Source organism: Macaca mulatta, chromosome 4 (genome assembly GCF_049350105.2).
Source record: "Macaca mulatta isolate MMU2019108-1 chromosome 4, T2T-MMU8v2.0, whole genome shotgun sequence".
NCBI lineage: Eukaryota > Metazoa > Chordata > Mammalia > Primates > Cercopithecidae > Macaca > Macaca mulatta.
Genome location: NC_133409.1, coordinates 142,378,157 through 142,406,091, shown reverse-complemented (window position 1 = coordinate 142,406,091; position 27,935 = coordinate 142,378,157). Strand labels below are relative to the sequence as shown.

At 45.7% G+C, this 27,935-nt stretch overlaps 1 protein-coding gene across 25 annotated transcripts in view; it reads left to right on the top strand.

Annotated features, from left to right (window-relative positions):
• DAAM2 (dishevelled associated activator of morphogenesis 2) overlaps positions 1-27,935 on the top strand; it is a 114,167-nt gene that overhangs the window by 4,889 nt on the left and 81,343 nt on the right. For 3 of the 25 annotated variants that reach the window (XM_078000021.1, XM_078000015.1, XM_015136298.3), the window contains exon 1: positions 24,530-24,830. The exons of 19 other annotated variants lie outside the window; for them this stretch is intronic. The gene's annotated coding sequence lies outside the window, so the exon portion shown is untranslated. Of the gene's footprint in view, positions 1-432; positions 588-24,529; positions 24,831-27,935 lie in introns of those variants that run through there. 3 more of the 25 variants (XM_078000023.1, XM_078000020.1, XM_078000018.1) reach the window with 3 other exon arrangements.

Sequence of the window (27,935 nt, the reverse complement as noted above, 5' to 3'; positions counted from 1 at the left end):
GGTCAAAATTGAGGACAGAAATCATTGAGGCAGTTCCTAACATTAAAATCTAATAATGATGTGACAATGACAGCAGTACTTTATATAACATTGTACCATTTGACAAGTACATTGTCTCATTTAAACATCATTGACAATCGTATGAGATTGGTATTAACCACATTTCACAGCCCAAATTTTGAGGACTTAAAAAAACTTACCATATTTCACACATTAAGTAAGCGGAATAAACAGAAAACAAACTGTTCCCCAAGCATTGGGTCTCAACCCTGGCTGCACATTAGAACCACCTGGGGGAGCTTGTAAAAGTATCAATACTTGGGTCCCACCCCAGACCAATTTAATTAGACTCCCTGGGAGTGGAACCTAGGCGTCCATAGTTCTGTAAGCTTCCCAGGTGATCTGAAGTCTAAGTTGAGAATCCCTGGTCTAAGAGAAGAGTGTAAAGCACCAAAATTAGGACCCAGGGTACCAGGTATGGGAAAAAGAAACAGCCAAGACTTTGCTAGGATTTAAGCCCATTGAGGGTGCGGACTTCGTATACTTCTCCCTGTATCCCTGGAGCCTAGGACAGTGCCAGCTACAAGGTAGGTGCTCAATAAACATTGAGTAGATGAAAAAATGAACAAAATACTGGAGATTAGAAGTTGTCAATTTCAGCAGTGAAATCCAGCTTGTCAGCTTGTTTTTTATAAAGTTTTATTGGAACACAGCCATGTCTGTTCATTTGTACTTTGCCTATGGCTGCTTTCATGCTGCAACGGCAGAGTCGAGTAGATGTGACAGACTGTGTGGCCTACAAAGCTGAAAACATTTACCATCTAGCATTTTACAGGAAAGGTTTGCTGGCTCCTGCTCTGGATCCCAGACATGAACAGAGCAAGTATAGTAGCTTAGGGAAGGTCATTACTGCATGATCATTAAGAATATGGGTTCTAGAATCAGATCAACCTATGTATGATTCCTGGAACACTTACCTGTTAAAAGAGCTTGCGAAGTATTTCACCTCTCTGATTCTCAGTTTTCTCATCTGAAAAGTGGGGATGATGATAAAATGATACCTCCCTCATAGGATGACTGTGAGGGTTGTCAGCCCCTGGCCGAGAGTAACATTAGCTGTAGCTATGGTGGTTTCTGTAGTTACTAGCAGTCAGCCACATAGAGGACTAACTAGACAAAAGTCAAAATCTAAATCCAATATCACAAGGTAGATCAAGGGACAAGGTAGGAAAACATAAGCAGTCAGTAAGCTTGTGTGAAGAAAGATTAATGTGAGGTTTCTGAGTTAAAAGGTGTCCTTTTAAGGCAACACAGATCAGGCCACAGGAGGTGTGTGAGGTGCTTTTGTATGACCAATTGCTGTGTCGACCAGCAATCCCCATCAGTCCTCAAGGGTTAACTTAAGTTTTATTGCATCAAATCTAGTCTCAAGAATGGTGCACCTGTATACATAGTTCTTTTTACCTGGAAGTCCTTACCTCAGTCCTGGTCTTCCTGATCTACTCAGCTTCCAAGGCCTGCTCAGGTGTCCCTTTTTTTCCTCAAATTCCCACTGCAAGGCTCATTCCAACCCCCTTTTCCTCTTTATTCCCATGAACCTGGCACACAACTCTGTCATCACATTGAACACATTGCATTACCGTCGAGGAAGGACCAAGTCTCCTTCATGCTTTCTACGTGTTTGCAGCTCATAAAAGTCAAATTGCATTGTAGAATCAATGTCTAGAAGCCAAACCATGTCAATCAGGCCTTTAATCCAAGGCAATCATGTCTGAGTTTGAGGAATGAGTAGGACTTGCCCAGGTGTGATGGGCTTGCAAGAGCTAATCTCCATAACCAGAGGGATAGGAGCTACCCAGTTTATACACTATGTGGATGCTTTGTGTCCTCATCTCCCCACTCTTTGGTGGCTCCTGCCCTCCAGAACACTTCTAGGGGGTAGCCAGGGACAGGGAAAGATGGAAGAAACTTAAAACCAACTCTTTGATTTCTTGTCAGCAGATGCGGTGAAAAGTCAGGTTTTGGCTTCTTTGGGCTTTTCATGGATATGTGCCAAGATAATTGGGAGCTGGTTTGGTATGTGCCAAGAGAATCGGGATTTGGCTCTTTTGTTAGCACTATAATAGAAATATGGCCACAAATAATAGCAAATAATGCACAGTTTTTCTGTTCGACTACAGAACGTGTTGCATAATTTTTATAGACTTGAGTGGCAGATTTATTTTGGTGGCAGATATATATTGTGTGTGGAATAATGTAAAAATGAAGTTATATTCTGATGGTGAAGGGGAGGGCACAGAAGACTCTTCACCTTGAGTTAAAGATTTCTTTTGATCATCCCCAAATGAACGATTGGGAGCTGCCTCCTAAGAGGGGCAGGAGGAGAGGTAAATGAAATACTATTTATCTATATGCTCCACTATGCACATGACACTAGGCAGGTCATTTTAAAAAATATATTCTTGATTTGATTTTTCCATATTATGACGGTAATTCTTGCTTAAGCAAGTGAATTATTATCATGCAAAGGTACATAAAGACAAGTAGAAATGTATTCACCCCCCTCCACACCCTGGTAATTAATGTTAATAGCCTAGTAATATATCCTGCCATAACTTTTCATTTGTCCGTACAAATACCTACTGGTGTATACAGGATGGAGGTGTCTTGCCTGAGTATTTTTCACTGCAAGGGAATCATAGTACACATTACTCTGTAGCATACTTTTCTTTCCCTTGACCATATGTCAAGGTCATCCCTACACTGGATGTAACTCATTTTTATTTTTTCTGACTTCTTTATGCCTAGGCTTACACAGCTTTACATATTTGGCATCACATTGTTCCTGGTGAGGTGTTCATTTTGTCATCAGTCAGCTATTACATGTGGTTTCATTCTGGATGATCACCAGTTTGGGTCCCTGAGCTGCCAGATCAAGCATCATCCATCACCCAGGCAAGCTTTGCTTTGGCTCTCAGGCTGCGTGATGGATGTACAAAGCCTGCTGACCACCCTGGGGCGTGACTGCCTGGTGTGCATGGCCTCCTTGTGTCTCCTGGGCGTGGGGTTGCTTTCAAGCATCAGGCCCCTATGGCTCCCCTCCTTGCTCATCAGAGTTAGGCTTGCCTCCTTGGAGCTCCTTAATTACTGGATATGCAGGAAACATAGCAGGCTGATCAATGAGATTGGAGAACAGTTTTGATGGAGCAAATCAGGCAGCATAGTATAATGGCCAAGCATGTGGGCCCCGCTCTCAAATGGCCTGGCTAGGTCCACATGTCTGTGTAGTGGACACTGGGCTGTGCTCCCTGACCCCTTTGAAGACTGAGTCCCCAGCTGCAGGGAGTGCTGGACATGGTTAGCCTTCTTGGAACAGCCCCAGCTGAAGAGACTTGCTGTGTCAGGCACTCCTGCACATGCTCCTCTCCTGGGTCACCCTGAAACCAATGATGGTGGGGAGCTGTGACTACCTGGCCCCTCTACCGCAATGTGGGACAATTCTAAAGGGTGTGCCAGCTTCAGGGGTCCCTGGGGGTTTGGCGGAGGCCTTAGCTGAGGCTACATCACAGCTCCATTTCTCCCTCTGCCCAGTGCTGCCTCTAACCTGCCCTCCTGCCCGGAGGACTTGACTCCAGGAGTCCTTCCTAACAAGCCTGCTGCCCGCCGTACTCCAGCCCAGAGTCTGCCTCCCAAGAAGAAACCCTACCTACTTTGCCATTTAATAACTTGCCCAACAAGTTATGAGCCTTGTCTGGGCTTCAGTTTTCTTATCTGTCCAATGGAGATAATAACATTTCCTTCCTTATGGGGTTGTTGAGACAATTAAATGGGAAGATGCATGTTAAGTCCCTGGCACGGCACCTGGAAAAATGCTACAAGTTTTAGCAATTTTATATGAAATTGTTTTAGAGGAGTCCATTATTTTCTAGGTAATTGTTGGTAGCTATGTCAGGATAGGAAAAAGTACATTTCCCCCCCCGCCCCCCCCCGTGCTTTGTATGCTTTTTAGGTGACCCTCAACTGATTTCTCTACAAATAGAGTTGTGTCAAAACTGGGCAGACTGAATGAATGTCTTGACTTTTATTGGCAAATTTGCTTTTGTTCCCCAACCCCGTGCTAATCTGAGGGGTGTGGATGTATCTGGGTGGAAGCATAATGACATGGCCTTGTTGCTGACCTGCCTGGAGACAAAGGGCTGGACAAGTTGACCTTTGGGAATTCCTCTCTACCTCACCTGTGCTTCTGCAGTATGAATGGGGTGGTCCCAAGGGACCCTGCCGGCCCACTGGGAGCCGCCATCCTGCCTGTGTGCTTATTCATGTCATGCCTGCATGACTGTCTGCCAAATCTGATTCCTCCTGGTGAGTGTTTGTTTCTTGCTCCTTTGTCCCCAGCACAGGCGGTCTTTGGTGCTGTGCTTTGAACATTCCGCCTTTCAGGTTATGTACACCCGTTGTCCATCCTGAATGCCAAAGCAAAGCTTGCCTGTGTGATGAATGCTTGATCCGCCAGACTCTGGGATCCAGACTCACAGCTCATGTCTGACCACATTCCCGGGGGGTCAGTGTCAACACTCCCTTCCTTGTTTCCTCCCAGACACTACAGCCCCCTGCCTCCAAGTTCCCTTGACCAGGGCAGGGAGGGGAGAAAGTGATTCCAGGTCAGTGGGGAGGTACGTCAATATTTTCACAGTGCCAGAGGCAGCTTTGAAGTTATTTTGAAACAAATTCAGAGTTTCTGTGGACTTTGGGCTGCAGAAGGATCAAGCCATTATAACTCTCTATTTCTTTTGTAATCTCTGTCAGTGTATTAATCAGACTGTTCCCCACCAGGAAGCATTGCACTAGCAGCTGCCCAGAGACAGAGTTAGGAACTGCTCGGCCCTTCCAAGACACAAAGTCAATAAGTCACCATCCTCGCTGCCCTGAACAGAGGTAATGTTATTGATGTCTGTGGCTGCCTAAATGGAAGCTGAGGCTGACAGCTGATAAACAGACCAGGTTTCTCAAATGTTAGAGGCAGCATAAGGCTGTTTTCAGAGAATAGGCCCTGGATTCAGATGGCCTGGATTCTGATTCTGGCTCCACTTTTTGCTAGCTGTGTGACCTTGCACAAGTTGCTTAATCTCTCTGTGCCTTAGTTTCCTCATCTGCAAAGTGATTGTTTTGAAGGTAAAGTTAATACATTACTTGGTTAAAAAAAAAAAAAGAAAAAAGAAAATCTGGCACAGAGTAAATACTAAGAAATGTTAGTGAGGATGAAGATGATGATGATGATGATGGTGGTGGTGGTGGTGAGGATAGTGGAGAACAGAGACTACATCTCATTAGCTGTTTCCCCAGCATCCTGCATAGTGTCTGGCAAAGAGTTAGGGCTCAACAAACATGTATTAAATAATACATCCCAATGCCTTTTGCTAAGTGTCTACTGCCTACCTAGTCCACTCAACTCTCTACCAAAGAAAGAAATGTACTCTCTATTAAAAAATTTTTATTTTATCTTAACTTTTTATTGAAGCCCAACATAAATCAGAAAAAATACACAATTTTTGAGGATGTAGTTCAATATATTTCCATAAGTTGAACATCCACCACCCCAGCCCTGCCCAAGAAGCCCCCTTGTGCCCCTCTCTGGTTACTACCCTTCCATGATCCTGACTTCTAGCACCATAGATTAGTTTTTGCCTTTTCTTGCACTTCATGCAAATGGAATCATACAGTAGGTGTTTATTTGTGTCTGGCTTCATTTGCTCAGCATTTTGTCGTTGTGTAGATCATTCATTCTTATTGTTGCGTAGTAGTCCATTATGTGAATATAACACACTTTTTCCATTTTTCTGTTGATGGGCATTTGGGTGGTTTCCAGTCTGGCGTTGTTGTGAGCGGCCTTGCTGTGAACATTTGTGCACTTTTAGGTGAACACGTGAATGCATTTCTCTTGGTATGTTCCTGGGAGTAGAATTGCTAGAGCATTCAGAATGCATATGTCCAGCGTTAGTAGGTATGACCAAAGTTTTTTAAAGGAGTTATGCCATGTTTTGCATATTCTTGACAGATGAAGAAGCTGTTCCAACTCAATAGTGCAGAGCCTTGACAGTGACAGGGGTTCCTGAGATGTTGACAGCTCCCAGGCTCTTCCTAGCTGAGAGTTCACACGTTCTAGAAGGTCTGCTAGGGTAGGCAGTCCTCTAAGAAGCAGGCACTGTGCCAGGCGTTCTCACTTACACTGTTTCACCAGATCCTCACAGCAATCCCATGAGATGGGGAGTATTACTCCCTTTCCTCAGATGAGGAGACTGAGGCTCAGATGAGGAAACTTGAGTGACTTGCCTAAGATGTTAGAAGCAGAAACTGTCAGGGTCAGGATATAAAACAGAGATGCCTCAATCTGAAGCTCATGCATATTGGATCCCATGGTGACTCACTTTGGCCTCAGTGCTAACACTGGAAGAAAACACAGACACAGACTTGGTTGCTGTCCCCCTAGAACCTGTGCAGGCTGTGGGGTGGAGGCTCTGAGGAGAAGCCGTGTAAAGAGGAGCAGACATATGCAACTCAGTGACCTTGGGAAGCCAAATTGTTTTCCTGCCCAGGGGCTGCTGGAGAGTCATGAATTTCCTGGAAGGCAAAGGCGACCATATAATTTACTTTCTAAACCAGGACTCTCAAGAGTGAAAGGGGCATTAAGTGGATGGGACAGTGGAGGGAATAGTCCCAGACTGAGACTGTCCTGGGCAGCCTGGGACAATGCTCACCCTCTGGGAGTCTGAGCGGGCATTGCTGTCCTGGTCAGTGGGGCTGTGCAGGTTATTTTTTACTCTTTCAGAGCACTGTCTGTCAGGAGTTTGCCCTGATGTGGTATCCTCCCCAGCCTCTGTTTATGGGAAGAGTCTGGCAGAGCCTGGCTTTTTTCTTCCCCTCTTCACACCATTTCCTGTTCAAATGGGGCTCTGACAAGGTGAGCTTCTATTCTCAGATTCAGTTGCTTTGAGACTCTTCTGTCAACAGATTTGATAATCCTAGAAGGCTAGGACTGTGCCTGAGTCACTGCAGTGTTTACAGTGTCTGGTGGCAGACACACAGTTAGCGTTCAGGGGATACTTGTTGACTGTATATATCAGTTATCCATGTGTGTATTCATTTACTCAGTCTCCCCCTCACTCATTCATTCATAGTCCATAAACAAGAGCTTGGTTTAGATTCTTTCCCTTTTTTCTGAGCTGACGCCTATTCTACTGGTCCAGAAAGATCAGTTCTGTGTGTGTGTGTGTGTGTGTGTGTGTGTGTGTGTGTGCAAGCGCACATACACATACAAAGGACAAAGAATAAAAGGGATCAACTTAATTTTAGTAACAAAAGATGTGGTATCATGGGACTCGGTGTCAGGAATTAGGTTTGAATTCCAGCCTTCCACTAATTAGCTGCGCTGCCTTAGATGAGCTTCTGAGCATTTCTGAGCCTCAGTTTTAGTCATGTGTGAAATGGAAATGACAGTAATACTGGTGGTACCAGACTGAAGTGAGCCTGAATGGTGGAAAGTATATGAAACGTGCTCGGCATGCTGCAAAGTGCTGGATAAGTCTTATTTGTTAATGCTTGTGGTCATTCAACAACTATCTGGGAAGCTGCCTGGTATGAGACACTGTGCTGAGTCAGGCGTTGTGGAGTGAATTCTGGTGAGCAAAATTCCCGCCCACCTCCAGAGCTCCAGTCTGTTAAAGTGAGGTGACTGCATTTGAGGCAAACCCCTGTGACTGGGAATTTTTATTAATAAGAAAGGAATCAGCAAATTCCTCCAAGGCCTTAAGGATTTGATGTGGGTTTCCAAGATAAGGATGCAAAGGATAATTAATTTCTTACTAAGCCCACAGCTGCATTTTCACCAGAACAACAGCAAGAAGCATCCAAGGGCTTGTGTGTTTCCAGTGGAAGTTTTGGTATAGCACAGTGATTTCCAGTGCAGATCCGGGGAGTCAATCTAGTGGGACCTAAATTCGAATTTCACCACTTGCTAGGAGTGTAGTCTTGGAAACCGAGCCTCAGTTTCCTCATCTGTAAAATGGTGATGGTAATGATACCTACTCCCAAATGAGGATAAAATTAATATATGTAAAGTACATAGAACAGTGCCTGAAACATAGTATATACTCTATGAATATTCTTATTTGCCACATGGTTTTCTTTCCATTGGAATGCTAGGTATTATACTGTATGGTGTTACTGCAACACATGGATGATGAAAGATCATTTTGACTTGGGGGAAGTCAGGGAAGGTTTCATGGCAAAGAAGTATCCTAAGGTACTTTTTTTTTTTTTTTTTTGGACGGAGTTTCACTCTGTTACCCAGGCTGGAGTGCAATGGTGCGATCTCGGGTCACTGCAAGCTCCGCCTCCTGGGTTCAAGTGATTTCCCTGCCTCAGCCTCTGGAGTAGCTGGGATTACAGGCACCCACCACCACACCCGGCTAATTTTTTGTATTTCAGTAGAGACGGGGTTTCACCATGTTGGCCAGGATGGTCTCCATCTCCTGACCTTGTGATCCACCCGCCTCGGCCTCCCAAAGTGCTGGGATTATAGGAGTGAGCCACTGTGCCTGGCCCCTAAGGTATTTTTAAGGTATCTTTTATATCCTGAACAAGACTGGCTTGTTTATTTCTATTGTTACTCTGTTCTTAAAGCTCAGAGAAAATTCAGTGTGGAAGAATTTCCTTCTCTTAACAAACATAAATCAGATGCCTCCTGAAACTTCGAAGTTGAATAACATGTGGTCCCTACTCTCAAGCATTTCCAAACTAGTTGATCTATTTTGCCACCATCCTTGAGCCAGAGATAGGGGACATATAGATGAGTCCTCAAGGTATTCAGCAGTGTCATGGGGGAAGGATCTAGAACTGAAGATTATTGCTATAAGAGGGAGATGCTAAAAGTGGATGGAAATTAAACAAGTCCGTCTTGCTCAGGATGTAAAAGAGATTTGAAAGATAACTTAGGGTGCCTCTTTCTCATTTAAGAGTATTTGAGAGTAATCCCAGCACTTTGGGAGGCCGAGACGGGCAGATCACTAGGTCAGGAGATTGAGACCATCCTGGCAAACATGGTGAAACCCCGTCTCTACTAAAAATACAAAAAAATTAGCCGGATGTGGTGGCAGGCGCCTGTAGTCCCAGCTACTTGGGAGGCTGAGGCAGGAGAATGGCATGAACCCAGGGGGGCAGAGCTTGCAGTCAGCGGACATCACACCACTGCACTCCAGCCTGGGCAACAGAGCAAGACTCTGTCTCAAAAAAAAAATAAAATAAAAAAGAAAAGAGTATTTGAGAGTGGAAGGACATTGTGGAGTCTTCTTCCAGGTATCTGTTATTAGAGGGGCCATTTCATCTGTTGATATGGTCAATATATGGTGCTTCTTGTGGTAGGAAGATGGACAAATGGTTCCTATGATTCCTCCAGCCTATCTGCTCTACACATATAGCTATGTGCCTTGCAGGTGAAGGGTATGATGAAATCATTCAGAACTGCTCCTAGACAATGACAACAAGGTCTAAAAAATGCATTCCCCACATCGCCCAGGAATGGCTGGAATTTCTGCTTCATGTGATTTATCTCTAATATTATGGCTTATTTAAAAAAAAATCCCTGTCTCATAGCCAGGATGCAAAAGGAAGTCTTCTCTCTGCCTCTATCCTCAACCCTTCTGTCCTCTGCAAGTTTTCCAGTGAGGAATTGAAATAAAAAATCCTTTAGTTTCTTAAAGCATGTAAATGTAATGCTAACATTAAAATGATGCCATAGAATCATAAACGTAGGAAAAGATGCTTAACCTTACTTGGAATCAGGGAAATACATAAATGAAAATCACAAGGAGACTCTGTTTTATACTCATCAGATTGGCAAAAAAAAAAAAAAAAAAATCATGCTCATCATACTGAATGTGGAGTCAAAAATAACTCCTATTCACTAAGGGTGGAATTAAACTGACAGGAACACTTCAAAGGGCAATTTGACACTATCTAGTAAAACTGAAGATGCACTTACCCTAAGACCCAGCAATTTCACTCCTAGGTAGGTCTAGACAAAGTCTAATACATATGAAAAGAAGACATGTTCAGGAATATTCACTGCAGCATGGTTTTTAAGAGCTAAAAAGCAACCCATATACCTATTATCAACCAGAAGACTGGCTAAATAATTTGATACATACATACTTAGAGTGGAATACTATAGAACACTGAAAAAAAAAAGGTGCTAGACATTGTTAAAGACAGATACTAGTGACATATAATCTCAGAAACGATATGAAGTGGAAACAATATTAAGCAAGTTGCAGAAGGATGTCATTGCTAGTAAGTTAAAATCATGTAAAACAATACTGTCTTTTATTTACAAACATTTATATGTATAATTAAAGCATAAAATTACGTTTGTGAACAACCATGACATTCAGAGAAGTGGCTCCTTCTAGGAAAGGCAGTAAGGCAGATCAGGGGAGAAGCACGTAGGGGCTCCATTTATATCTGTAATATTTTATTTCTTAGACTGTAAGGTGGGTATACAAATGTTTATTTTATTTTCAAGACACAGTCTCACTCTGTCACCCAGACTGGAGTGCAATGCCGTGACCTCCTCTCACTGCAACCTCCGCATCCTGGGTTCAAGTGATTCTCCCACCTCAGCCTCCTGAGTAGCTGGGATTACAGGCCAGCACAACTACACTTGGCTGATTTTTGTATTTTTGCTTGAGATGGGGTTTTGCCATGTTGGCTAGGCTGGTCTCGAACTCCTGACCTCAAGTGACCCGCCCATCTCGGCCTCCTGAAGGGCTGGGATTATAGGCATGAGCCACTGCACCAGGCCTATTTTATTATTATTTATATCTTTTAGATATCTAAAATATTTTTTGGTTTTAAGCAAAGCTAATTTTAAAAGCTAGGCACAGACTACTAGTTCATCTCCCTTGACCATTGGTAAGTAGATATGCGGAAGAGTGAACAGGAAGCTGTCTTCATGGCTGTAGGTCCATCTGGAAAATTTTAATAGATGTGACATCTCCAAATAGGCTGTTCTGCAAACATCTACACCCCATGTGCACATGGTAATCACTGTTTTTTTGATATACTGGTGGAGATGCCAAATAGGGTCATAGCAATATAGGTCAGTGCAAAAGTAATGGCAAAAACCGTGATTACTTTTGCACCAACCTAATAGAAAGCAAACAGCGACTCTCTGGCTCATTCCCACACAGCAAATTGCTGGAGCCTTCTTTCTCCCATCCCTTCCTTGAGCGCTACTGGGATTTCTTGCAAGTGCTAGAAAGTGACCACAGGCTGTCCTTTTGATAAGGACATGGGACCAGATAATCTCAAGTGCTTCTCATTGCCACAGGGTGTAAGAATCTTCCTCTCTCCACGATCACTGCCTTGTCTCCATGAAGTCCTCCTTCCCTTCTGATTTTCATTCATATACAGCCGTTGCTGTGTTCCTTTTGCGAACACCCCAGCCTAAGGTGGGAAAGTACCCACCACTGGGAATTGCTTCACTTTCTTTTACTTGACAATGAAGCCATGCTCACTTCTTCTCTGGTGTCTTATTGAAATGCAGTCGATTCAGCTCTTTCATGTCCCTTACTCTTTATGATAGCTTCCTTCCGTTAAAACCTGGTCTGGGCTGGCCGGGCATGGTGGCTCAAACCTGTAATCCCAGCACTTTGGGAGGCCGAGTAAGAGTAATCCCAGCATTTTGGGAGGCTGAGACGGGCAGATCACGAGGTCAGGAGATCGAGACCATCCTGGCTAACACGGTGAAACCCCGTCTCTACCAAAAAAATACAAAAAACTAGCCGGGCGTGGTGGTGGGCGCCTGTAGTCCCAGCTATTCGGGAGGCTGAGGCAGGAGAATGGCGTGAACCCGGGAGGCAGAGCTTGCAGTGAGCTGAGATCCGGCCACTGCACTCCAGCCTGGACGACAGAGCGAGACTCCGTCTCAAAAAAAAAAAAGAAACCTGGTCTGAGCCCAATTCAAGTGACATACACTGTGCTGGCCCTGAGGGCCCTTGTCCTTGTTATGTGGCCTTTGTCCTTGACCCAGTCTGTGAACGTTAACTGTCAGTTCAGCAGCAGTGAACCCCTTATCGGGTTGGCATGGTGCTTGCACTGGGGAGTAAAGTTGGGGTGGCTTTCCTTCCTGCATCCTGCTTATTTATATATCACAGAATTCACCTTAATTAAAAGACAAAAATCTCATGAAACTGGGACTTGTTTGAGTAAATCCTGGGAGCATGGTTGCTCTAAGAATGTGTATGGTCGTCTCTGTCAGTCAGGCTCCAGGCAGGAAGCAGTTGGCACTCCCAAAAGAGTTTGATGGATAAGAGTTTAATGAGAAGGCTATTTACAGAAGAGGGAGTAGAGAGATGTTGACACACTCAGGAAGGAGCAGCACCAGGAAGCTGTTAGCGCTCCTCTACCTGAAGGTGTGAGAGCAAGGAGTGGTGTCGCCAGAGCTCTGCCTGCTGGAGCTGTGCAGGAGGGACCACTTTGCAGGAGCTGTGGACCCAGAGGGACACAGCCTCTGCCAGACTCATGGCTTCGCAGAAAGGAAATGGGGGAGTGAGCACTCCAGAATTTCAGGGGACTTGGCACCTCCCTGTTTCTTAATTTACCTAGTTCATTGCTGTTCCCTGACCAACCTCACAGGCCTCAGTTCTTTGGCTCTCATTCATGTTTCATTAAAGTCACGTGCCAGGGCTGCTTATAGACCTGGCTATCTGCTTGGTTTCTTCTAGCTGGGGAATGGTGAAATGTTCAGGAGGAAAGAAATCTCAAGAGGTCATCTATTATAGCATTTCCCAAACTGCCTTTGATAGAATACTAGGTTCTCACAATGGTTGTCCTAGGGAAAAAGAAAGTTCTGTGGTTAAAGAAATTTAAGCAGCCCTTTTCCATCTCCCCTACTTTCCCCCCAGAGAGCCACAGTGCTCAGAGAAGCACTGCAGTGAAAAAACAAAAACAAAAAACACCCTAGTTTTACGATGTCTAAACTAGCACTTCTCAGTTTATCTAAAGGGACTTTTTTCCATGGTATACCCCACAGAACGAATGTTTTGAGGTTTGTATCAGAATTTATATTCAGCTATAGCCACATGGAACAGAAACCTGGCCAGAATTTTCTGTCAGCTGGGGTTCTTTATTGTTCTTACACAACCAGTTCAGCAGGCACACTCGAGAGCTGGTAGGGTGGTTCCACAGTGCCATCAGGGACCCAGACTCCCTCTCTCTCTCTCTTTCTTCAGCCTTCTTTAGAATGGAACCTTTGTCTTTGTGCTCATTGCCTCGTGGTTACGATGTGGCTGCATCACCTCCATCTTCAATCTGCATTCCAGGCAGGAAGAAAGAAAATGACAATGCACAAAAAGTGCATGCCAGCTACTTCTGGTCTCTTTAACAAGCTTCTCTGAAAGTCCTGCCCATACACGTCAAAATTCTGTTAAATAGAGGTTCCAAACTGCAATGGAGTCTGGGGGGAAGCTGAACATTTTAAAATTGGGCATGTTGTTGCTGCAAACAAAAACAGCGGCGCGTTCATTGGAAGAAAGAAGAAGAGACCAGACATTAGGTGAACAATGAGCATCATGTGTCACATCGATCAAACCTTTGTTTCTCTCTTCAGCAGGCTGATTCTAAAATCTTCTCAGATAAAATAAAAACAAACCTATGTGATCAATAGAAAAAACAAATTCTAAGCAACAGGCCACTTGGTATGGAAGAGTCTGTGTAGAAAATACTACTGGTGTCCCACGCAGATCCCCCAGTTGCTGTGGGTGCTCCAGCTAATGGTTCGCACCTGTGTGGATTGCCCTTGGGTCGTCCATCCCCCCCTACCCAGAGCTACCTGGAAGTTACACCCAACTGCCCCACCCCAGCCCACCTCTCCCCTGCATTCTGTGACTAATGACTCACTAGGAAAGGGGAAAAGCCCCACTTCTTCTTGCCCCTTAGAGGGACAAATGTGTCTCAGTTCAAGTCACCCTTCAGAGTTCCTTACAGGATGAGGCTGAAGTTAAACCTCACCTGAAACCACATTCTTTCCCAGATCCCGCCCCCCCCCCCGGACCTCCGCCTTTTCCTATTCCTCTCATTCCCTTTCTGTTTCCTCCCGAGAGCTCAGTTTCACCAAATCACACATATACCCATCCTGTCCGAGGCTCTGCTTCTAGGAAATCCAATCTAAAATGTCCTGGGTCAAGCAGGCTGCTTTTTATTACATCCTAAGGGAAGGGATCTAAAACTCTTCCCCTCAGCCCAGTTTGTGGCCGCTGGTGGGCTTTGGCTTGGCCTGGGTGTTGTGGAGGCAGCTCCTCATTCCACCCTGATGATGGCTGTGGGACCACTCCTTGCCAAGTCCTCTCAGATGTGTTTGGGGAGGCCTCATGACAAGGCATTTAGCACAAGGGGTCCAGCGTTGTCTCTTCTCAAAGCAGATGTTCTTAGAAACTTTGATTTGCATTTGTAAGCCTGTAAACTGAAGGGACTGTGTGTGTGTGTGTGTGTGTGTGTGTGTGTGTGTGTGTGTGTGTGTGTGTGTGATTTTCTATCTTGTGGCAATGGCAGCTGGGTATTTATAGCTGGATCTTCAGGGCCATTCTCACGTGGCTAAAGCAAATGAAAACCTCATGTAGATGTTGTTTTGTTTTCTCTCTCCGCCTTCGCCATTGCAAGCACTCCAGTTCTTAAACCCTTATTGTTGTAACTAGAGCCACCCTGAGCATCCCTGCGATGGAGGGGTTATGTACATTGACTATTTCAGGACAAAGTGCCTGTTCTCCTTCAGGCAGGCCACAGAGTAAAGGAGGGGACTTTTGGGGAGAGCTTGTGGGCAACACCAAAAGGCACCCCCACCCGGCACCCTCCTCTCTGGAACATCTGCCTGGATTTACCCCATGGAATGTGGATTCTTTAAATCACCTCATGATCCCTTTACATAAATGAGCTCCTTTGGAAGAAAACTGTTTTCTTTTTCCCTTGTTTTTCTGTATTCTGAAGTCTTTTATGTCTGGGTTTGGCCTTCTCTGTTAGACTGAGAACACCCTGGGGGCCATGGTCTGTTTGCCCAGGTTACTAGAGCTCTTGGCAGGGGATGTTGTAGGGTGGATTTGAGGAAGGTGGCAGGCACTCAGCCTCTGGCTTTCTCCAGGATGACTTGAGAACTCCTAGAGCTCCTTAGACACCAGAGTTGGATGGTCTGCCTAATGATTACTGAGAAGCCAGTCCCCTTCCTGACAGTTGAGGGAACTGAGGACCCAGGGCCCCTGTAGACCCTCTGTGATTTCATTCTGATGACCTGGAACCCACACATTGACTCTCTGGACTTAAGCCCTGAGGCTACAGAGGGTTTGTATCTGGAGCACAGGGCAGGGTGCATAGCCCAAACCTGCCAGAACTAACAAAGGCCCTCAAAGAGCGTGTGAGGAGGGGAATATAAGCCTAGTTCCTGTGGCCCCCAGGAGCTAGGTCTTCCACTCTCTGGCCAGACCCACAGCGGTCAGACCTTCTACAGCTGTTCTTCTATGAAGGGCTTTATACACTCCTACTCTTCAACTTCAAATTCAAATTCTCTAATACCTACCATGTATGGAGAGCCCATTATGTGCCAGACACCGGGCTAAGCCCTTGCGCATTTCAGCACATCTCATACTAACAGCTGCAAAGTGGGTATTATCCCATTTTATAGAAGAGGAAATTGAGGTTCTGAGAATTTAGTCAACTTGCCTAAAGTCGCACATCTAGTCTGTGGCACAGAGGGGATTTCAAGTAAGGTGTGCCTGACCCTAGGACCTGTGCTTTCTGTACCGTACCCCACAGGTCCCAACCATTTCACTTCATGATGAACTTGACAATTGACTCTACCTGAGTTCTGCTTTGTTATAACTCTCTGGCCTCCACAAACACTCAGTATCCCCTGCTTCCCCACTCTGCCCCTGTCAGCCTTCTATTCTTAGTGTGGATGGTGACCTCTGACTGTAGGGTCAGCAGGTAGCTTTTGGAGTACCTGTAACTCAAACAATTTAATCTGACATCTCAATCCTGCCACCCTCCCCTCTGTTGCAAACACACCCTCAACTCCCTTTTCCTGCCTGCCTCTGTCCTCCTCCAGCTCCTGTGAGTTCTAGAGGGTTTCCAAACCTAGGATAGAGCCAGCAATTCATTAGTCTTTGTCCTGTTTCCAAGAATCCCAAATATACAAGAATTCCTCATTGAAAAGCCAAGCATTCTTGGGGGAAACTGTGTGTCACCAAGAAAGCACGATTCCTCACATTGGGAAATGGGATCGTAGTCCAGTCCAGGAAAATAAGTGTAGATTTCAGTGCCAGATGGAAGTGGATTGGCTCTCCCTGACACCTCCCCTCCCCAGCCACCCACCCCTCACAAACCACAACCGGGGAGCTTGCCTTCCCAGTTCATCTGAGGGCACTAACCGGATGACATTTTCCTCTGGAGACAGAAGGAAAGAAGAGGCAGATTGGGGGGTGTGTGTGTGTGTGTGTGTGTGTGTGTGTGTGTGTGTGTACACACAGTTCTCCTCACCTACAGGCCACTTTCTGTGCAGTTCCTTTTGGCATGGACCACTTACTGCATGAAGAGCCCTCTAGTGAGTTTTTGGGGTGAGGGTGGATCCCCAAGAGTGAGTCATAGTCATTGAGTCTGACTGTTCTTCCACTAGGAGGAAGCATCTCCCCCCATGTTGGGGCAGCTCAGCTTACCAGAATATCTAAGGTAAATGAATAGGAAATCTGCTCAAAAGCATTTAGAAAGCAACCTCTTATGGCTGCGTTATGCAAATTCATAGGCTAGAAACAGAACAGGCACCAAGAGGAAGCACGTGAGCTGAGTGAGCAGAGTGTGTGTGGAGTGGGTTATAATCAAGAAAAGCTTTAGGAGGATATGAAGTTGCTTTTAAAAAAAAAAAACTTTCCCTCCTTTATTATAAAAGAAACATGGATTTATTATACAAAATACACAGAAGACAAAAATAAAATTAGTTTATGAGCCCATCACAGGGCACTGAAAAGAGACTTCGATCTTTCTGTTCCTCTGCCCCCTTTCCCGCAGCTTCCTACCTGGCCACAAACCACACTTAGAGAATCTGACTTCCCAGTTCACTTAACATTTGGCAATTGATGTTTCCAGTCTTTTTTCTCCACATATATTGTAAAAGCATGGTTGAGTATATATTGTATGTGCAGATGTTAGACAGTTTTGTATTGTGGTTTTATCTTCTGCTTAGTATTACCCACTTTGTAAATGAGATGAGTCCAGTGAGGTGTGGAAAAGGGTCATGGCCACTGTTTGGTAGAGAGGAAACTGAGAACTGGGGGAAAGGGGCCCTAAAAGACCAGCTGATACCCTGTGGGATGGAGGATCTTTTAAATCAAGTCTGTGGGCTGCATGCAGCCCAGGATGGCTTTGAATGAGGGCCAACAAAAATTCATAAAATTTCTTAAAACGTTATGAGATTTTTGCAAGGTTTTATTTTTTAATTTAATTTAATTTTTTTAAAATTTTAGCTCATCAGCTGTCGTTAGTGTTAGTGTATTTTATGTGTGGCCCAAGATAATTATTCTTCCAGTGTGGCCCAGGGAAGCCAAAAGATTGCACGCCCTGTTTTAAATGATAGAAGATGAAGAGCATCTAAACTTCAACCTCCCAGCTCCTATATGCGTTGGGAGCTGTAACAAAGTCAGCCTCACCTTTGACCTTGGATTGGTTTCCCTAGCCACAGATGGAGCTCTGATGCCATTGTTGGGGTTGGCGTTGGGTGGGCACTGTGGTGAGCACTTTACATACAACTGATTGTCACACCTCTGAGACTCAGGTGGTGAGTTCCTCCGTTTTACAGATTTGGAAATTAAGGTTTAGAATAGCTAAGGACCTGAAGTAAAATCCATGTGACACAGCAGAATAGCTGTGATTCAGATGTGTTCGTCTTTCTCCTAACCACTGTCCTAGGCAGCTTCTAGTTCCATGGAAGAGAACGTCTCCTGATTCCTCACTTCTTGCTAAGCCTTTCTGGATTGACTCACCAAAGAACAAGGGGTACCCTCCCAGCAGTTCTAGGGCGGGGAGGTCGAGGAGGGAACTCAAATGCCTGAGCCCTGCTATATGGAGTGTGTATCAAGGAGACTTGAGAAAATAAGTAACTTCAGCATCTATTCTCACCATGTGGCTCTTCCTCCAGGAAGTTTTCCGGGTTGAATTCCACTGGGTACTCATCCGTCTCCTCCTCCATTCTCTTCAGCATTAGCCGGATTCAATTCAGAGCCACTCAGTCATTGATATTGTGACCAGATGTCCCCCGAGGAGCCCTGTCTTTGAGATTCAGAATAAATTAGCTGAATCTCACTGCCACAAATGTAGGGCAGTGGTTCTCAAGTTGTGGGACCTTAGACCAGCAGTGTCAGCATCACCTGTGAACTCGTTAGAAATGTACATCCCTGGGCTCTGCCCAACGCTCCTGGATGAAGCTCTAGGGGTGCAGCCCAGCGGTTTGTGTCTTATCAAGCTCACCTGGTGATCATGGTGCACACTGAAGCCTGGGAAATGCTGGTCTAGAGATTCCAAAATAAGTGGTGGTGGCTTATATTTTTCACCTCTGGCTCTGAGTTCCTATTTCCATTGAATTCGTTAAGATTATTAACTACCCCTAGGTGACAAGCATGGTGGCCCAGAAATTAACAACATGAACTCTGGAGCCAGAGTGCTGAGATTTAAATTCTGTCTCTAAGGCTCACTCATTGTATGGGTGTCCCTGAGCGAGTGGCATAAATTCCCTCTGTTGCAGACCTCTTATCCCTCATATGAAATAATAATGTTATTTCCCACAGGGCAGCTGTGAGCATTCAATGAGGCTGTGTCTGTTAAGTATTAAATACTTAAACAGTGCCTTGCACATAGCAAGCCCACAGGAAACATTAACTCTCATTGGTTTCATGCAAACCATGAACTCTTCTGCACTGTGTTGACCCAGATGTGAAATTACTCCCATACCCCTGGTTTACACACACACACACACACACACCATTTACACAAGGCTTCGTGAATGCGGTGAACTTTAAGGAGGTCTGGGGAGACCAAGGGTATTTGTATTACAAAAATTTAGAATTGAATACTGGATAACCTTATTCTGAAAGAGATTGCTTGGCCAAAGGTTATGTCATTTGGTCTTCTTCCTCCTCTCTCCCTTGGTGCTCACCAGCAACTCACTCAAACAGGTCCCCCTCTTTATTATTTTGAGTAATTCAGCTGTCTTTATTCTCCAGCCCCACTCCTCAGTTCACTTTGCAAATCCAAAGACAACTTCTAAAGAACGGACCTTCTACCCTGATTCTCATGCTGGGTTCCTCCCTCATAGAAAAAAGAGAGTAGCAATGAAGATTCATTTTTCCTACTGACATGAACTGTGCTACCTCTCAGGATGCTTTAGTGATAGTCAGTTTTGGTTTTTCTCTATAGGTATATGAATCACATGTTGTATTTTTTTCCAATAAATACTTGAGAAAGAATTTGATCCAGGAGTCTGGGGCAGAGCCCAAGGCTGAGCATTTCTAACATGTTCACAGGTAATGCTGATACTGCTGGCCTGAGGTGCCACAGTTTGACCACAATGTATTTTTCTGCAGTGGGGCATATTGCTCTATAAATGTTCCTCTGCTCTTGTTCTAAACCTTCACACCCTCATAACGAGGGATTTGATCACAGTCACAGGTTCTCAAACTTGATACTAGCCCACATAATTCTTGGTTGGGGTGGGCTATCCTTTGTATATAGGAGGCTTATTAGCACCCTTAGCCTCTACCCAGTAGATCCCAGTAACATTTACTAGTTATGAGAACCACAAAACATCTCCAGACATTGCCAAATGTCTCTGGGGGTAAGGGGTGTGATGGGGAGCCACCTCCAGTTTTGAGAGCTGCTGGTCTAAGCTAAATATTTCCTGTGATAGTTCAAGTCCATTATATTTTATTCTACCCCACACTTTGTAGACTATTTAAGTTCAGGGGCCTGGATTTATTCATTGAGAAGAAAGGTATGGAGGAGTCCCAGCAGCCTCTGGGTCCCCCTTGATTTCCAAGGAGAATCATCAACACTTTGTGACTGCATTTTCTCAAAGGCTTCACACTTAACCCATCTGTAATGGAGCCAAGGACATCATGTCTGTTTCCAGTACCATCTCTAGTCCTGTTGACCCTCCCCATGTGGCAGGAAACCTCATAGGAACTAGGGAATGGCCTTTGGTTTTTGGCTTATAAATACTCATCATCACATTTCTCTTACTGAGAACTTTTTTAGAATCATGTTTAACATTCTTGTTGCCGTAGTGGAAACTTTTGTTCTTTGGAGGGCTTCCCATCCTAGGCCCAGGTCAGATTCTTCAGCTGAGCTCTGAACATTTTCTGGGGGAAGTTTCAGCAGTGAGATTGTACCTCTGATGCACTTACACAACCGTGGTTGGATTCTGGGTTAAGACTTCCAGGATCCCAAGATAGACAACAGGGAAGCTGTGCAGCTGGAGGAAGGCTGTGTGTCCGGGAGTCTTTCTGGGAGGCCAGGATCAAAATCCTTTTATGGTTCTATTACTTTTCGGGGTTTCTCCCCTAGCCCCCTAATGTCTTAAATCTAAGATAAACAATGAGCGCTTCAGTCAGTACAAGATTAGGTTTAATAGCACACCAACTCCAAATTTCAGTGACTTAAAACAACACAGGTTTATTTCTTACTCATGCTATCTGTCTGTAGTGGGTCAACAGAGGGACTCTGCTTGTTATGGTCCCTTAGGAACTGAGGCTGGCAGAACAGGCCTTGTCTTCAATGTTGACAGCTGCTGTGCTAAAGGAAAAGGGAGTCTGGTCCTCACAATTAAAAGCTCTAGACCACTAATGATGCTTGTTTTTGTCAGGGTTCTATAGTGAAACAGAACCAATAGGACCTCTCTCTACATATATCTGGATTTGTTTTAAGGAATGGGCTCACATGATTGTGGGACTAGTAAGTCCAAAATCTGCAGGGCATGCCAGCATGCTGGAGACCCAGGAAAGAGCTGATGTTGCAGCTCAAGACTCAAGGCAGTCTGGGGATAGAGTTCCCTTCACTGGGGGACCTCGGTCATTTTCTCTGAAGGCCTCCAACTGATTGAATGAGGCCTACCCACATTATAGAGGGTAATCTGCTTTACTCAGAGTCTACTGATTTAAGTGTTCATGTCATGTAAAAAAAAAACAAAAAACCAAAAAATCTGGCTGGGCATGGTGGCTCACGCCTGTAATCCTAGTAATTTGGGAGGTCGGAGTGGGTGGATCACCTGAGGTCAGGAGTTTGAGACCAGCCTGGCCAACATGGTGAAACCCCATCTCTACTAAAAATACAAAAATTAGCTGGGCATGATGGCACATGCCTGTAGTCCCAAGCTATTTGGGAGGCTGAGGCAGGAGAATCACTTAAACCTGGGAGGCGGAGGGTGCAGTGAGCCGAGATCATGCCACTGCACTCCAGCCTGGGTGACAAAGCGAAACTCTGTCTCCAAAACAAAAAAACAAAAAAACCCCACAGCAACCTTTATACTGGTGTTTGACCAAATACCTGCTCCCATGGCCAAATTGACATACAAAATTAACCCTTATGACACTCACCTTCTATTTTCAGTGAGTGCACCAAAAGTAGTCACATGGCCCCACCCAACACAGGTACCCAGGACGTACAATCCACTTGTGCAATTGGGGGTGGGGACCAACAGTATTTGACTAAACATCAATAACTGGCACAACTATAAATTATTTTATCTGAGGATGAAAGAAAGTATTAATCTCTGGTATTTTCATGTTAATGCATTCTACTAACACAATGCAGAACTAGTGTTAGATTTAGCTCTTACCTGCTCAATTCATTTGTAGGGGAGCTCATGGAAGAATGTGGGTTGTAGCGTGGCTTGGCCTCCAGGGTGACTAAATTTGAACACTGTTACTGAACATCTTCCTCTGTTATACTTCTGTATTGTTTTCTTTATAACATGTTTTCTGTGTGTGATGTTGCATTTAAAGCCCATTTGTGTGCTATGTAATTGAAGAATGCCTTGCAATTAATTTGGACTTTGTGACATCCTTTTAGTATAAACTCTTTAGTTTCCTTTTTCTTGCTTGGATCGGAATCATCGAAAAGGGCTCAGGAGCCAGCTGTCACTCTGTGTCTTCTGCTACTGAGTCACTGTGTTTCTGACAAGTCCCTCCCGAGTTTGGGCCCTCGTTTCCCTGTCTAGAGTGGGGTTGAGCAATGTGATTTCTAAGGTTCCTTCTGGCTCTGACATTCTGTGTGCCTTTGTTCCACACCCTCTCTCAGTGATGCCAGTGCCAGGAGGTACAGCCCCGGGGATGTGTAACAGGGTTTTCCTCCATAAAACTGGCAGAATTGTTCTGGGTTCTTTCTTGAAAATGTGGCCCCTCATCAGTGCTCTGGCCATTTTGCATGCACTAGCTCACAGAGAATGCGGCCTACACCCCAGCTAGTGAGCATCATCATCATCATCTCTGTGCCCACTGGTGCTCGGCTTGGCTGGAGGAAGCTGAGGACAAGAGGATGTTAGGTTGGAGCACGGGGAGGCCTGTGGAAGGCAGGTACGGGGGGTAGAGTCTGGCCCAGCTGAAAATGGGCTTGGGGAGCCTGGCCAGTCCTTCAAGTCCATCTGGGCAAACCTAGTCTTCAAAGGGCAGAGTTACAAGGACCTCAAACGCTACTTACCTCCTCCAGTACTAACATTTGACACATCTAATGCCCATTCATTGTTGTGAAGTTCGAATGAGGTAACTCATGAGGAAGGGCCCGCAGAACTAAACACACTCTCAAACAGAATTACGATCATGTGCTGCCTGACTCCACACAATTTTAGTGCTAGTTGCTGGGGACAGAGAAGTGAACAAAAGATGCTCAGTTAATTAGCATACAATGTGATGCCACCTCTAACAACAGATTTTGGATGATGTCTTAGTTCAAGCTGCTCTAACAAAATACCATAGATTGGGTGACTCACACAGCAAACACTTATTTCTCACAGTTCTGGAGGCTGGAAAGTCAAGATCCAGGCACTGGCAGATTTGACGTCTGGTGGTTCAGCCTTCTCACTGTGTCCTCACATGGCAGATGGGGTGAGACCGCTCTCTGGGGTCTCTTTTATAAGGGCATGAATCCTGTTCAGGGGAGCTCCACCCTCATGACCTAATCATCTCCCAAAGGTCCCGCCTACACATAGCATCAGATAGGGAATTCTGCCTCAACCTAGGAATTTTGAGAGGACACATTCAGTCCATAGCAATGGGCAAATCTTGTGGGAGTGCAGAGGAGGGAGTTTTTAAACTTTCAACACTCTGCTCATGGGGGTGGAAGCCTCCATAGCAGCACTGACAGTTTAACCTGGTCTGGAAAGATGGCAAAGACTGCACAGGCGGAGGGAAGGGGCATCCTAGCCTGAGCGAGTGGTAGCGTGCTGGAGAGGCTTATGGAAACCTCTGGTAATCTGGCCTGGTGGCTGGGTGGGGTGGGTCGCACCATGTGGGGGAAGCTGCAGAGGGAGCTGGTGATCAAATTAGGAAAGGTCTTGGATAATATATGAGGAGCCTGGACTTCACTGAATTTTTCAATTACCAGGTTTTAAAAAACTTTTTATTTCATTTTTGGCTGAAAGAAGAAGCGATTGCTTTAATTTTATTTAAAACCTGCCTGTGGATCTATAATAGGCAAAACTCAAATAGATTTAATCATAGTGTTGCTGCACTGTCCTGTTAATTTTGCTACTCTCCTTCCTCTTAGAGCTTCCGTGTAGAATACATTTATCTTCTTGCTCTAGTCTCATCTTGGTTGAAATGCTGGAGTGAGAGATAGAAAGTGGAATCTGTATTTTTTTTCTCTTTATACAGAATAATGCTTATTTTAGAATGTGGAAAATACAAAAAACTATAAAGATGAAAAAAGAAATTTACCCTCCTGACAAGGTTGGTAGAAGATGAGTGGTTGAGCTCCAGTAGAATCAGTTTTGTTGAAATCCTAACTTTTTCACGTATTACCTGTAAGACCTTGGCAATTTGCTAGCTCCAGACCTCAGTTTCCTCATCCATAAAATGGGAATGATAATCACAGTACCTACCTCCGGAAGTTCCTATGGGGACTAAATCAGTTTCTTCATGCAAAGCACTTAGGAAAGTGCTGCGTACATAGTAAATAAATAATATTTCTTATGGGTTATTGCAACACCCTCTGGGTGAGTTCAGCCCTGGAGTTGGAGCTACAGGAGGACAGCTTCCCCTGGGGAAGGGTCTTTCTGCCTCCATGTTCCACATCAGGAAAGTGGAGAAGCTTGTGGAGGCTAGTGCTGGTCATGGACTGGTGTGTGTTCAGAGTTTTTCCCTAGAGGATGCTGGCTCATCCTCCCTTGCTCCTTCCTTTCTAGCATTTCCACTCCCCTTGGGCTCTTGGGGCAGGCTGTGCCTTTAAGAAAGACAGCCACACATGCTGCTCCTGACAGTGGCCCTGCCTCCCTTGCTGGATGCCTTGCTGGGCTGTGGCTGGGACCCTCCTGGGCTAGATTTTAGTACTGAAGCCTCCAGAGGAGGAGGCACTGCTTCAAATCAAGCACACCCCACCCCAGGAATCCATGCCCACAGAAGGACTCCCTGTCTGCAGCTCCCTGCTGTGGACCTGGGCTCCCAGTGCCCAGCTCTGGGACATCAGAAGATAATTCTTGAGGACTGAGCTCAGGATCCCTAAAAAGAAAGTTGGAAAATAGCTGGATAAACTTGGTAAGTGAAAGAAAGCCACGTTACATCCTCTTCCTTGGATTGAGGATTTCTGATTTTGGGTTGAGTTCTGGTGACTCTTGCCAATAGTATCTGATGGGCAAATGTGAGAAGGAGGAGACAGAGGTGGGGGCTGGGATCCCCAGTGGGTAGCGAGTCTTGAACTTGGAGATAGGCCCCCCCTTCTGGTGGTTGTCAACCTTCAGGCAGGGAGGTGGGGGTTGACATCTGAACGTAGCTGGAGCTTGGCCCAAAGCGTGAAGATCCGGGAGGGGCAAATGTCAGATTTCTCCCTCATTTGGGAAAAACGAAGTGTGGTCAGTGAGTGCTGTTTGTGAAGATGCCAGAGACCAATGACATTTGCAGTCTGAGGGTAAAATGAGTGACCCTGTGAGTCTATCTCAGCAGGAGACTCAGACCAATTCCTCTTCTTCCTATAGGGTCAGGGGACAGACCAGGCCTGGGCCCCAAGAGGTCTGCGTTGTCTCCTTGGATTGAGGCGGTTGCCCATGAGCAGCAGCAGACAGTGTCGTAGTGGGAGGAGGCAGGTCTGCCAAGGGCAGGGAAGAATGGAGAGCCTGTTACTGCTGAAGCCTGGGAACGCTGCCTTGGGGGAGGCCCACGCTCCCCAGAGCTGGAGTGAGAAGGAATGGGAAGAGAAGTCTGCAGCAGGGGGATGGGCTCAGCCAGCACCCCCACCCTCTGCAAAGCAAATGCCCCCTTGCCCCATTTCCTGTGGCATGGACACAGGTGAGCTTCCTGGCCTTGAATGCTCAGGTACAGTTTGGAGGGCTGAGGTCTGCAACACAGAGGTGGCCTCCCATGGAGGAGGCAGGAGATGCTAGAAGCCTCAGCCCCTGGCACTCACCCAAGGCCAGGGTTTCCAGATCAGAGACGCTTTCTGCTAAATTATGCTTCAACAGATGTTTTCTGTGTTCCTACTTGTGCCAGGCTTTGTGCTGGGGATTTACCAAAATATAATGTGGCATGATGGAATAGGGAGGGTGCACAGAGCTGGAAAGATATTTTAGATGTGAGATTAAAGCCATTTTTGAAAAGTAACAATAATAGTTGCTATTTATTCTGTACCTTGAATGCACCAATCACTCTGCTAAAGGCTTTGCATCTCATTTAATTCTTGCAGTAGTTTATTGACTCGTGACTAATTTTGTAGATTTCACAGATGAAGAAACTAAGGCTCATAGATTAAGGACCTTTCCTTAAAGATGCAGGGCTGGTAAATGGCAGAGCCAGGATAAGCCTCTTAATTCATCTAACCATTCATTCATTTGTGTGTTCAACAAAGTTGAATTGCTGGTCTGCTGTGTGGCAGCCATTGTAGAGGGCAGTCAGGACACAGCTGGGACAGGGAGGGGTCCAGGGCAACCTAACTCCATAGCCTGGGTACTCACCCCTAGCCAGAGCCCTTCACACTGGGCCCCAGAGACCCCTGGGAACATTACGTAAATGTTTTCTCTAAGGTCTGAGACTCTGCTTGAGAATGTGCTTTTCCTTGAGAAATGTTTCTTTGTTTTCATTTTAATAAAAATACTCTAAAAATTGAAGGCATTTATTCTGAATCATCTGAATGACCACCATGTAACCTCTGTTGGCATGTGATTTTAGTCCCCAGGTTTGTGTTTCTGTGCAAGTGGGCACCGAGTGGTTTCCTAAAATGATAGTTTTTAACTTTTAATGCTTTGTTTCTCAAACTGGGCTCTACGTTGTGTGCTTCAAAGGCCCAAAGATTAAGGAAGGCTACATCGACCGATTCCATTGCAGGAAGGGAGAGGTGCAGTATGGGTGTCCCAAGAGGAAATGGTTCAACATCCCCCTCTCCTGGGGGATGAAGAAAACTGAGGGGTTTAGGTTGGGGCAAAGCAGCTTGGGGGTTCTGAATCTTCTAACCTCCTGGTCTCCAAGCTCAGGATGGACCTAGGCCAGAGACTCAGAGAGGAACAGGCAAGTCAGGAAAAAGGAAGGCCCCGGAGTTCGGATTGGGGTGCTCTGCTCTGACATAGCATCTCTGACCTCCAGCAAACTTGCTCCTTTCTGGGCCTTTGCAGATGGGACGACTTGTGCCGGGAAGGGGAAGTGCGGGGCCTCCCTGGAACACTTTGCCGCTTCCTCCCAAAGAGGGATGTTTTCTGGTCATTCAGAACTTCTGACCTCTCTTGAGGCCCGGCTGTTAGGTGAGAAGGCCATGGCGTGATCCCTGGTGTAGGGAACTGTGCATGCGACTTGGGCCCCACCACCCTGGGGGCATGCAGGGCTGTATCATGCTAGCCTGGTGCCTTGGCCCTTAGATGGGGCTGGGCAATCAGCCTCCTTTCTGGATCAGATGTCCTGCCAGTCCAGGAGGCTGGAGGCGGCAGACTCAGGACCCCTGCTTCTCCATCCTCTTCCATCTCCTTTCCCTCCTCTCCCTACTGGGGTTTTGGGTCTTGCTGTCATCCCTGCTTTTGAATGATGCTCCATTGTATCTCCACTCTCTGGTTACTGTCCCTCAGCTGGGCTCTGGGTGGTCATTCTGGTCATCTTTTCTCCAGACTCCACTCTACCCTTTTCTGTCTTCTACATTAGGAGTTAGCGAACATCTGCAAAGGTCTTGATAGTAAATATTTCAGCTCTGGGGGCCTTCTGTGCTACACATGAGCAATTTGTTCCTAATTTTATCTCCTCAAGAGCAGGAGTCAATAGAACTTGGCTATCTCTGCAGCCTTCCCTGCCCCCAGCTCCATGCCTGCTGGGCAGTAGGCACTCAGGAAGTATTGCTGGCATAAATCCCAATGACCTCTCCCCATCCCCCTAGAGCCCATGCCCCAGCACGGGGCTTCTTGGGGTCTAGCTGTGCCATTTTGGGAAATCAGGATCTGGTCACCTGTTGGTTGCCGTGGCATCCTGTAGCTAAATCCATCTCCAGCCCTGTAACCTGAACCGGCCCCAGGCCCTGTGCTCCAGGATCGAGTGTCTCTGTTTGTTTTGACATCCCATGTGGGGCATTAGAGATCCAGATTTCAAAGCAAGAATTTTTTCTAGCAGCCGTTGAAGGCCAGGCCCCTGCCAGCTCCCGGGCTCCCATGTTAGCATTTTCAGTTAATTAAGAAA